Below are 13,059 nucleotides of genomic sequence, written 5' to 3'. Positions count from 1 at the left end.
ATATAAAACACTCTTCCCCCCCAAAAAAACAAACAAACAAACCCACCAAAAAACAAAACAAAAAAAAACCCCAAAACAAAAAAACAAACCAAAAAAAAAAAAAAACAACCAAAAACAACAACAACAACAAAAAACAACAACAACAAAAATAACAACCAAAAACAACAACAACAACAAAAAACAACAACAACAAAAATAACAACCAAAAACAACAACAACAACAAAAAACAACAACAACAAAAATAACAACCAAAAACAACAACAACAACAAAAAACAACAACAACAAAAATAACAACCAAAAACAACAACAACAACAAAAAACAACAACAACAAAAATAACAACCAAAAACAACAACAACAACAAAAAACAACAACAACAAAAATAACAACCAAAAACAACAACAAACAAAGAAAAAACCCAAAGCAGGACTAAGGTAGGCCAGTCAGAAAATATCAGAAATTAACAATGTATAAAAAATCCAGAATGCAAACTCTAGTCTGCAGGGAAAAAAAAAAAAAAAGTCTGAAATCTTGGAAAAAGCTCTAACAATATGCTTTTCAAGTAGTCAGATGCTACAGGAGTCCATATTGGAAATCATTTAGAAGGACAGACAGTCAATTTGTCAGAGTGGTGAGTGCATTAGTCAGCCTTAATAACCCCAGCCAGCCTCACCTGAGGCCTTCACCCACAGCCATTGGCCAGGGGGTTGTATTTAAGCTCTGCCCTGGGCATTTTCTTGCTCCTTAAGCTGTGGTGCTCTGTCTTGCTTAACTGTGCCTAGCTACAGGAACCCTGGGACTGGAGTTTGACCTGTGGCTGGCTTGACCTTGGTTCTGCCTGGTAGGTCAAATGCTCATGATCCTGACTGTGACCTATAGACTGGCCTCAGTCTTGTCTCATCACTGCTCTACTGTCCTACGACCTTTGAGTCCCCATCTCAGGTGTTGTCGTGGTTGGGTGCTGTGAGTTGAGGCTCTGGCTTCTGTCCCTCCTGACCATGATATCCCCCTTGGCTTTACAGCCCTCAGGGAGAAGCTGGTCCTTGCTGTTCCCTGAGAGGATAGATGTCCAAGTGCTAAGTGGTCTCTCACAGACTTCGTCTTATTTTTTTTTCCTTATAGTGACTTTTAGTTATATACCATAATTAACTGCTGTAACTTAAGTAAATAAGAGGTGTGTTTAGCAAAATGGAAGGCTGAATGCCTGAGATTAGGTCTCTAGTAGTAGGAGTGAAAGCTATGTTTGTAAAGTGCTATAGAAACATGCCAGGACTGAGCCCTGTCTTCTGCTGTTTCCCTGCAAGAAGCATTTCTGTAATGAAAGTATTTCATGCATACTGTTTATTTCAGCCAAGTTGAGATGATGAAGCAAAAAGCATGCAGAGTTTGAACTGCTTCTTAGTTATTTGTCAACAGACATTCTTGAAAGTAAAATGAAAGCTAAAATGCCTAAATTTATATGAGTCATATGAGTGATACCAAAGGAATGTGCTAAAAATGTTTCTAGGTATTGTGAAGCAGGAAAAATAGCTATTTGCCTGGGGGAGGGTCCCTGGTTTACTTCTGTATATACTAGAAAAGCTAGAATACTTGAATTCCTGATTTGGTCTTATCATAGCATAAAATAACCTTGGTAACTCTGAGGGTTTAAAGGGTTTTAATATCTTAGGTTTTTGGTTATGGTGGTTTTGCTTTAGTTTTTGCTTTGGCTTTTTTTGGGACGGAACTTAGGCGATTGTTTTTATGGGTTTGTGGGGGTCTTTTTTGAGATCTTAGAGCAATAATGCTGTAGAATAGGTGACTGACACCACTGGGTTCCCATACGCAACTTGAGATGGAAGAGAGTAGGAGCCCCACACTCTACCTCAAAGAACTGGATTTCAGTTTTGCAGCTTTCAGGTGTGCTTTCTAACACATGAACATGAAGAAATCCTTTTGTTTCTTTTTACCTTTGCTCTTTGCTCGTTTTTATAACAGAAAAGTTATAATTATATTGTTTCAGTGTGGGACAGCAAAGCTTTGCTGCCAATTTTGATACTGATGGTTATGAAATTAGTGAAGAGCAAAATGCACTCTTTCTTGAAGTTGATGTCTAACTTCCACTGAGTGTAGGGTTATCCTTTCATAAGCATTTCCTAATTACTAACTTAGGAGAATCCAAAAGATGCAGAAGTATTGGGAACTTATTCTCTTGCTACACGTTTTCATGCTTTGCATATGATCCTTTGCCTCCTGTCTGTCTGAACCAAGGAGAAGAGTAAGGAAAAAAAAGATAGGTTTGGGGCTCTGCAGTGACTGAGAAACTAAAGAACACTAATAAAAGCTGAAAAAAAAATCAGAACTGAAAATATTTTCCATGTTTTTTTCTGTTTCATCCAGGATTTCTAAGACCTGGCCTATTGCCCTAGTGGCCTGGTTTGTGTTTTATAAAATCTAAGGGCTGAAAAAATTGTTATGAGTAATCTTTTTATGCTTTGGGTTCTGTTCTTTAAAAATATGGATTTTAATTTTAAAAAATAATCAATAGAAAATATAGAAGTTGGGTTTTTTTCAGCTGTATAAAAGAATTCTACTATTTTACAATGTGAAGATGGAGAGATTAAACTGCCTTTGGAAGGGCAGACTGTAGATAAACCCTAAAAGTTTAATCAGAATTTTGCTAAATATTTATACTTAGAGTTTGGAAGTATCTATAATATAAATCTACTTTTAAAAAACTACTGATATTTGCATACATTAGCCTTTTAAGCTTTGTTGTAAAAGAAGTAGCAATGTCAGAGGAGAGTTCTTGATGTTTTGCTAGTCATTCCATTAATAGTTTCTTGTGTGAAGATTACCAATTTTTTCCTTAAATTTAAGGTTCACAAGCAAAACCATATTTCATTAAATCAGTGCAATTAAAAATAATAAAACTACTGTTCACTTAAAAGTGAAAAGTGAACTGTCTTACTGAAAAGGGAACTGTCTTACTGAAAAGTCTTACTGTAAAATGAGCTGTCCTAAGTAATAGTGGCCTCTCTGAGGGTGATGAAATATTAGATTACTGACTTTCAAAGTCACATAAATTAATTTGTTGAATAGAAATAGTTGTATAGCACATTTTGATAATTGTTTGATTTTGGCGCTTTTACAGGAAGCAGTGTGAATCATGTCTTTGACCTGCAGAAATTACCAGGTAATGGTGCAGTGTTTTTACTCTTCTTGCTCTGTCTTTTTTACTAATTAGTCAGTTCACCCATTATGTTACTGAGTTGGACTCTAGATAGCTGCTCTACATGGAACATCTTAGGCAGGTAAACTAATTTAGCTCCTTCTCTGATATTAACATGCTATAAGATTTGCTGGGTTTACTGCATGGGACTCAGCTTTGTAGTTTTCATTAAATTTTTTTTCATGTGCTGGTGGCATCTGCATGTCATTTTTACCCCTACAGAAAACAGCTCATAAAAGCTCTAACACAATATGTATCTCTGAAGCTCTGTTATAAGCCTAGAAAGGCAGAGGTGCTGTATTTCGGGTAAATACTGCCAGACCCATGACTGAAGGGATCTTCATCTCCTCTAATACTCCACAGGTCCTCTAGTACTCATTAATATGTCCCAGAAAAGAATAAACAAACTTAGAGGCCAGAAAAATGTGTTAAATCAGGAATTTTTTTCTTAAACATTTCATGTTCCCAGCTCTCCTTGCCCCAAGAGCCAGTAATAAATTATAGCTGTAGTGTTGATAGGCATCTCTATGATTGCATAAGACATGGCCTTTAATTTAGACTATAATAATGTAATATCATCTAAAATTGACATAATATTCCATCTATAGTGGATATCTCTCATAACTATTGTTCCAATGTCTTGTTTTATTGCAAGATACAGTAATATATAGTGATGTAATTTTTGAAATATTAAATCAGGAATGTAGATAATAAGTACTTCAGTTATCCACTTAGATATACACTTAAATCTCAATAGTTTCAATGAGTGACTGCTCAGTGGGTGACTAAGAACATCTAAAAGGAGAATATCATTGCTACACATCAGACTGCTGTTTAATTTTCATGTCCTTTTGCAGAAATTCATAAACATTTTACTTGAGATAGACACCTTTTTTTCTCTCATCAGGAGTTTTGGTTTTTTGTTTGGTTTTTTTTTTTTCCCTTTTTTATCTTAAGTACCTACCAATACAATGTTACCTAGAAATACATTTTCTCTCCTACTACCAGAAAAATGAAGTCTAAAAATATGGGTTTACTTTAACATATAAGGTATGAGGCAAAATATCTGTTGCAAATAGCAGCCTGAAAAATATCTGTTGACAGCAGTATGAGGATTTGATTGCTAGAAATGCTACTTTGAAACATTTTCATTGCAGGAATGTTATCACTTATGTCTAATTTTGTTATGCTTGAAGCAGAAGCATGTTTCTGTTAGCATTCCTGGAACCTGAATTTCATGGAAAAATGGTAGCAGTGGTACTAGCTCTTTTTATGACCATAATAGATATTATTGCGAATATTTTCATCTTAATCGTAATCAGAAATAGCCTCACCTGCAAAAACCAACCAAAAAAAAAAGGCATCCAACACATAAACAATTAATACCCCCAAGTCCTTGTGGTCTGATATAAAGACAGCGAAGTAAGTGAAAGGTTGGGGATGCAAGGGATGCAAAGGCCATCACAGCCTTTGCCAGCTGAGATGGTGACTGAGCAGTAAACACCTTGGACAACAAAGTCCCCTCCACTTCATTCTATAACTAAGGTTTTGATGCTGATCATGTTACATGATATGGAATATCCTTTTAGCTGATTTTAGTCATCTGTCTTGGCAGTGCCCCTCAATTTCTGACCCACCTGCAGCCTAATTCTGGGAGACCACAGGGAAAAAAATACCTTGATGCTGTGCAAGCACTATTCAGTAACAACTGAAGCACTTATGTTATCAACAGTGGTTTAGCTATAAATCCAAAATGCAGCACCAGATGGGCTGTTATGAAGAAAGCTAGCAGCTTTCCACGCAGATATAGTACAACTTTTAATGGTGGACATCACTTTAACTGGGCTGTAATTTTGATTGGCAGCTGAGCAGAGGAAAAGGTGGAAAAAATATTTATTTCTTGTTACACTGCATTTTCACGAGGTGCTGCCAAGTTCTACTAGAGCCATTTGAATATATTCATTTTTATCTGCTTTTGTTTCTATGTTATTTCTGATTTCTCAGCGAGATTTTTACTTTGTGAAGATCTTTTACTGAACATAGGAAAAATGTAACATAATAAAACAAATAGTCCCCAGTCTTTCAAAAAAAGTTCACTCTGAATTTGGAAGAGTTAAGAAGGAATTCAGGAAGAAAAAATCCTAATGAATCATATGAAATGTTGTTTTGAGTGTATGAAAACAAAGTAGTTGGAGAATCAATGTAATTGTAACATCTTGGCAGAGTTCTCAGTACTAAAAATATGTATTATCTGCAACCTTTTTTTCTGTAAGTGAAAATATTATCAGGAAACTGATATCTAAATCCAAAGAAAAGAAATAAAAATTTTGTATCTCATGCTTCAATGCCAGGTTGTCCTTGAGAAACTGATGAAAAATGTTTCCCAAGAGTTGAATACAAGAAAGAGTTCAAAATCTAATTGACACAAAAACATTGTAATAACCAATTATTCTAAGGGGCCAGAAACCTGAAAACAACCTCTCTTGAAAGATGTTTTTACTTTCATAGCCTTTATGTATTCTCAGCATCAGTTTTTTCAACAAAATATATCAGTGCCTCACCTTTCAAAGAATAAAAACATAATTTTAAAATTCTTTTTAATACAGAAAAACACAGGTGAAGTTTTAAGATACTTTCAAGAACTGTGTAATCAAATAGGAGTTCATCTGAATCAATGAATACAGCAAACTGCTTTGTCAGAAGGACAACACAGATTTTAGGGAGTGTCTTGTGATCATGATGGTCATTATTATGACTGATGTAAATCATGTGACATCTCAACTTAAATCTTGTTGGGTAACTTTAGTGATATCAGGTAAGTTTACTAGACATAAAATGATATAAAATTGTGGCTTAAATATAGGTTGAATTATAAGTGAAAAAAGGTCACTGAGTTAATTTGCCCTTAGATAAATAAACACATATCTATTTTTCATTCAAATTATTAAGCCACACACATCATAAATTCTCATTACTCTTTACACACTGCTTTAAATTCGTATTAACTTTCTGATCTGCAAAACACTAGTAAGATGAAATATTTGAATTCAGCTCAATTGACATCAAGCTGCAAGTTTTATTATTTTTGTTTTCTCTCTTTTGTTTCAAAACACCACAAGCTTAAAGGTTAGGTCTTTTCTGGTCTCAGGGTTATATTATGTGATGCCTACCACTCAGAATTAATGTTAAACATGTATTTTTTTAAAGATTACAATTTTTTTTGTGTGTGGATATTTCTCACATTCTTTAAGATCTCCAGGAAATTGAGGCCAGTTAAGATTATCAGTGGACAGACATATTTATATAAAAGTGATAATATTTTTTTATCACCATTGTGTAGTTCATCAGCCCTTCAGGCTTTTACTTGAAGTGTTTTGTTGTTACTGATTCTCATTTCACCATTTTTTTCCTTTTTCTCCAGTGTTTTAACTGCAAAATGACAATGATAAAGAAAGAAAGAAGATAAATAAAGTTAAAAATCACTGTAAATCATTATGATTTGAGCATCTTGGTTGGTTGGCATGTTAATCACAGAATAGGAAGAGACCATCATGGGTCATCTGGTCCAACCTTTCTGCTCAAGCAGGGTCATCCCACACCATATTGCACAGGGTTGTGTCCAGATGGTTCTTGAATATCCCCCGTGAGGGAGGCTCCACAACCACTTTGAACAACCTGTTCCAGTGCACAGTCACTTGCACAATTAAAAACTTCTTCCTCATGTTCAGGTGGAACTTCCTGTTCATCAATTTCTGCCTGTTGCCTCTTGTCTCATTGCTTGGCATGACTGAGCAGAGCCTGGTCCATCCTCTTGGCAGCCTTCCTTCAGATATATGTGAGCATTGATAAGATCCCATCTCAGTCATGTCTTCTCAAATTTAAACAGGTCCAGCTCCCTAAGTCTATACTCAAACAAGTGATGTTCCTATCCCCTAATCATCTTTGCACCCTTCCACTGGAGCTGCATATGTCTCCTGTACTGGAAAGCCCAGAACTGGACATGATGCTCCAGGTGTAACCTTGTCAGGGCTGAATAGAGGAGTAGGACCAAATCCCTCAGTTTATTGGCAATGCTCTTCCTAATATACCCCAGGATAATGTTGGCCTTCTTGGCCACAAGCACACGCTTCTGGCTCCTGGACAGTTTGTATCCACCAGAATCGACAGGTCCTTCTCTGCACAGCCACTTTCTGGCAGGCCATCCCCCAGCCTGTACTGGGGTGTGGGGTTGTTCCTCCCCAGGTGCAGGAGCCTGCATTTGCCTTTCTTGAATTTCAGGAAATTCTTCTCAGTGCATCCAAATTGCCAAGATCCTTCTGAAGGGCTGCACAGCACTCTGGAGTATCCATCACACCTCCCAGGTTTGTATCCTCAGTAAGTACACTGCAGAGGCATCTGCTCTTTTGTTCAAGACATTGGTAAATAAGTCAAAAAAGTCTGGACATAATAATATGAGTACTCCTAGTTACTGAGAAATTCTTAGGCAGTGAACTCCATCTGAATGACACTGCAGGGGTTTTTGGGAAAAAAGACTGTAAACGGCATGGCTGCCATCTGAGAGCTGTATGAGAAAACCCTTAACAAATTTGATTTCTTTGGAGACACTAGTCTGCAAGGCGTATAAGACACCCTTTCATTTCATCTTTAATATTGTGGTTATTTTCCAGTGGCTTACATGCATGTACGTGATTTTTATGCCCCTACTCTGTGCACTATGTGAGTACAATGATAGCAAACATAAGATTGCAGTGGATACAAGGCTATACTAAATTAATCATAATAAAAATTCACAAATCTGTTACCCCCTTTCAACCAAAGAAGTGACAGGGTATCTTCTTATGTTATTACTTATGTTGTAATTCCTCCCTTATTTTCTTTTGTATGTCAGTGTTCCTTTATATTTTCCAATGTTTCAATGTTCTACGCTGAAGATTAGGTCTTTATCAAATGTGTTCTCTTAATGTTGAAACACTTTTCAGTGTCCTTGGAAAATTCAGCTGGCTAACACAGGCATTGTTGTAAAATCCCCGATGTTAGTGATGGTTATAATATTAATTTAGACTAGTGAAAATATCCATGGTAAATCCTGCTTAGGTCTGATTTTCATTCCAATGTCTCTAAGTCACATCTTCTGTTCTTATACATACTTCAAAAAATAGTGATTTTCTATGTATATATTATTTAAGAGATCTTACTAAAGACAGTGTCACCCTAACAAATACAAAAAACCCCATACTAATTTCTTCTACAATTATGTAGCCCATTCCTCCTTTTTCTAATATAAATCTAATCCTTCTTTGAAAATTAGAAAGGCTTACAGAATCAAACTTCATTTGCCAGTAAATCATTTACTTTCATTCTCAGTATAAAAATACATGAGGCAAAAAAAAATATAGATTTTTAACGGAATTCAAAATGTGTTCTAGAAGCAAATAATTCTGTCTGGTTTGCTGGGAGTTCTTTCAATAAGACTTTCAACTTAATATATAGCCTCAAAAGCATGAAGAATACAACAACTTTATTTCTTTTTACTGAGGTTTTGAGTTTTGCAAGATGTTCTTTCATATATATGGAAAAACATCTAATTTTTCATAAAAAAACAGAATGAAAAAATACTGAAACATTGGGTATTTAATTGAAAAAAGACAAAACAGCTGTGGTATCTCCTTTTCTGTGTACATCCTCCCATTGTCCATATACAATAAGCAGAAAAATTATGCTGAAAATAGTTGTGCTGACAGTGTGTTAGGCTGTACTCTCTCTTTTATCAATATAAGAGAAGGGGACATGGAGAAGGGTTTTTAATATAGAAAAAATCACAAGTACTGTAAATCATGCACACATGGAATGCTTCCTGTTAGTTTGTTTGGTTAGTAGTCACATATATATATCTGTATATATAGAGAGAGAATGCCTTCTAAAAAAAAAGATGAAATTACAGTTTATGTTAAACTGTAAATTTAAACTAGTAGACTAAAATTTCTTCTAGTGGAAATAGGGATTAAGGAATTAGAGATGAGCTATTTTCTACAGTTGCAACAACCTTGTTAAATACTCACAATACCCTAACCACTGGGAGAATCAGGTAATTATCTTTAAAGGTCTAAAATGTACAAAGTTTCATCTGCAGCCTGATTCATAGAGCAATTTAGTGTCAGATGGAGAATTATTGCAGGTCCAGTTGGATGTTCTGCTTTTTTTCCCCATGTTACTGCTGCTGGAAGTTGAATCTGTTGGCAAAGGAGCTTATATATTTAAGAAGGAATATATTCCCTACGTCTATTTAAAGTGTATGACATTGTACCAAGAGCTGTTCTCTATTAGGTGGGAAAAAGCAGTATTGCTGTGACTTGAATGGGTGGGGTAGATCTTAAAGGTTGAACTTTAAAGCTGAGTACACCTGGACCAGCTTTTCTACTGCCCCTCTTTAGACTGTCTATCCAGGACTTGTTCTGTAGGACCACTGCACCGTCTTTCTCTAAATATTTTCTCAGTATTCATGTGTCTTTGAAAGTCTTCAGCAATTTGGCCAACTGCAAAGAAACAGTATGAAATCCAGTTAGTATTTTGTTGCCGTTAGTGTTAGAGAGCTATAGAATTCAAAAGGATAGCTAATAAATATATAAAGTTAGTTGTTAGGATTCAATCCTTTAAAACTTGAGTTGTAGGTGCACTTTTCTGGGTACTGCTTATGCTTCCTTGGGAAGCAATTGACAAGTTGTTGATACACTTCTCTTTACTATCTAAAAGAGTTAATACAAATACCATTTTTATATTAACTCCCATTCACCAACCTGTTAGACACTGATCTCACACACAAAAAAAAAAAAAAAAAAAAAAAAAAAAAAAACCTAAAATAATTAATAATCTTTATAGTTTCTCTTTGCAGCTTCCTTTCCTGACAATAGTGTTTTATAGGCTATTACTTTTTATTTTGTTGTCATTTTTCCCAAGTTAACATAGGTATTGCAAACAAAAAACCAAAATCATCATGACAAAAGGGATATATGTAGAATATAGTACTTGTAGATCTAGCTCACTGAATTCCCCCCCATTTGTTTAGTGGCTCTAATAAGAGACTGTTAGGTCCTGGGTTTAGTTTTAACTAACATCCTATGCCAGCTTGTTACAACACTTACCAAAGCCTGGATACTGCAATGCATAGATAACTGCCTGCTCAACTATACTTGTCTCTGGTTATGTAAAAAAGGGGTTAGGGCCACAGGGAACTTTTTTATTGCATTGCTTCTGGGGTTGCAGCTGTCTCCATATTACTGCCCTTCTCACATTCATTTTGGCTAATCTAGAGGCACATTCTCATTCCTATTATAAACTTTTCTGGTACAGTGGTTTTGGAGAGGATTTTTGCTTGTTATAGATATTTTCTTGATTTTCTCTTTACAATGCAAGAAAAAGAAAATGCTTTATTTAAAGGAGAAACTAGTCACTGCACCATTGTGAAAAGACTTTCAAGTCAGTGGCAAAGAACTATGACTCTCTGAGAGTCGCTGAGTACACTTGACACCTTTTGCTCAATCATAACTGTTTTTTCACTGTGTAATGATTTTGCTCCATGTAGCTGTTCAGCTGGGTTGTGGTGAAGTATGCCTCAACTAGCTTTGAGAACAGTAGGCTAAATCTCACTACAGATGGAGTCTGGTGGAGAGCTATTAATCAAATAGCCAATTAGCTATCTCTCATGATAGCAGGTTTCAACACTGTGATACAGCACATACCAGCTGTATTGTACAGGACCCATCATCTTTTGGGAAAAGTTGCACACAGCCACTGAAGTCTTAACAACCAACCTTCCTCTACACGTGACATCTTACCATCCATCTTTCTGCTGCAATGAATTTAGTAGAATCACTGGCCTTAGAAAGTATCATCCATTTGAAATTAGAACTTAAGATAATATGCTGTGTATCTTGTTAAACAGAAAGTAAAGAAGAAAATAGTTGGGAATTTTTTTAACAAACTGGAAAGAAAATTTCTGTTAAATTCTATAAATATAAATTCTACAAATGCTTCCTTAGAAATATTTGTTATTTTTGTTATGAAATTGGTTGCTTAATCAAAGGCAGCCACATCAAGGAAACAAAAGCATTATATGGGCAGCAGTACAGTGGATATAAAAAGAAAAAAAAATCTTAGATACATGAAGATTGAAATAAGAGGGACATGTGGGGAGAGTAAAATAGGAAGGATTTATTACTATGAGTAAAATAAGAGAAAATTTAACTAGTAGGCAAGGAGAGAACCATACTTGCTTGCTTTACCTTTGGAAACACAGTGGTAACAAGACCAAGAGGCCTGCTCTAATTATTCTACTTGAGGAAAGTAGCTCTAATTCTGCCTTGGGCTTCATAAGATCTGTCTGCCAAAGGCAGTACAAGAGATGCTGAGAAGCAGCAACACTTCTCGCTGAACTCTTTGCCCAAAAGCTATGTTTAGCTTCCTTCTTTTGTTTTCACTGCCTGCATCCCTCAGTTTGTTGAAAGACTAGATCTTGTTTCAGAAAGAAAGATAGGGAATGAAGATGTTTTACTGAACATATAAAAATGAACAAATGGTATCCTACCATATCATTCCTTCTGGTGTTTTTATCCTGTTGCAGAATGGGGTGGCTCCCACAGTTCCAGCATGGATTCTTTCTGGAGAATACATTCCTTCTGGCTACAGCCTGCTCCAGAGTGGGTTTCCTCACAGGGTCACAGCTCCTGCCAGAGAACCTGTTCGTGCGTGGGTTCCGCTGCATGGCTACTGTTCCCTCCAGGAATCTGCTCTTGCAAGGGATTTCCATGGTCTGCAGCCTCCCTCAGCACATAGCCTTTTGCTTCAGAGATATCCTTCAAAGGCTGCATGTGGACCTCTGCTACACAATGGGCTGCAGGAGAATCTCCTCTGGTGCCTGGAGCGCCTCCTCTCCCTCCTTCTTCACTCTTTATTGACCTGTGTGTCTACAGGGCTCTTTCTCACTTATTTTTTCACTCCTTAACTCACAGCTGCTCTACAGTGCTCCTACTTTTTCTTAAATGTGTTTACACAGAGGCACCACCACTGTCACTCTTGGGTGAGCTTTGTCTAGCTGGATTTGGAGCTGCATGGAATTGTTTGTGTCTGACAGGGGAGCATCTTGTGGCATCTTCTTACAGAAGCCACTCCCACAGCTCACCTGCTATCAAAACCTTGTTGTGTAAACCCAGTCCTTAAGCAAACTAAGTTGTAGAGACATAGTATCAATTTAAGTGTAAATTTCACAAGCACTTCCAAAGAAAAGAGAGCCATATGCAAGTCAAGGATTTTATCACAATATAGGCCTGATTTGACTATGAGAATCCTGTGTGAAGGAAGGAATGGCCTGACCCAAAGCCAAATTAACCCATTAATTGTGTTTCTGATGAATACATAATACATTAATAGAAATCAGCCCCTTAGTTTTCCACTGCCTCAGTTAATGGTTTGTGTTGGTTTTTATTTTCTCTAATTTATTTTTTTTACTTTCAAGGAATTGCCCAACATTCCTAAAAAAAAAAAAAATAAATCATGTTACTAATCATTACTGAAAGGGTAAGCATGAAAAAAACCCCTAAAATTATATAGAGAAAAATATATAAGTTAATTATTACCTGTCTTTCCCCACAGGGAATAATGGCTTATCTTGAAAAAAAAAAAATCCACCTTATCAAAAGAATAACAGGAATCCCTAAACCATCCAAAAAGTAAAGTATGAACTGCAGTTTTCTCTTTTTGCAATTAAAACTAATTGCTCTTTTGGCCCTAAAGTCTTGATTTTTTTAAAGCCTGTAATCTACTTACTTTCTATTCTCTCTGTTAAAAAGAAAGA

General features: G+C 36.0%; 1 long non-coding RNA gene across 1 annotated transcript; it reads left to right on the top strand.

The window, feature by feature from the left end:
* Window positions 1-757: 757 nt before the first annotated feature.
* On the top strand, window positions 758-11,965 carry LOC120510652. Its single transcript, XR_005629541.1, has 4 exons — window positions 758-842; window positions 3,135-3,176; window positions 7,491-7,573; window positions 11,830-11,965. It is a non-coding gene; the product is annotated as an uncharacterized LOC120510652 (long non-coding RNA).
* Window positions 11,966-13,059: the final 1,094 nt, after the last annotated feature.

Source organism: Passer montanus, unplaced genomic scaffold (genome assembly GCF_014805655.1).
Source record: "Passer montanus isolate IOZ18808 unplaced genomic scaffold, ASM1480565v1 scaffold6, whole genome shotgun sequence".
Taxonomy (NCBI): domain Eukaryota; kingdom Metazoa; phylum Chordata; class Aves; order Passeriformes; family Passeridae; genus Passer; species Passer montanus.
This window is presented reverse-complemented; position numbering and strand designations above follow the sequence as displayed.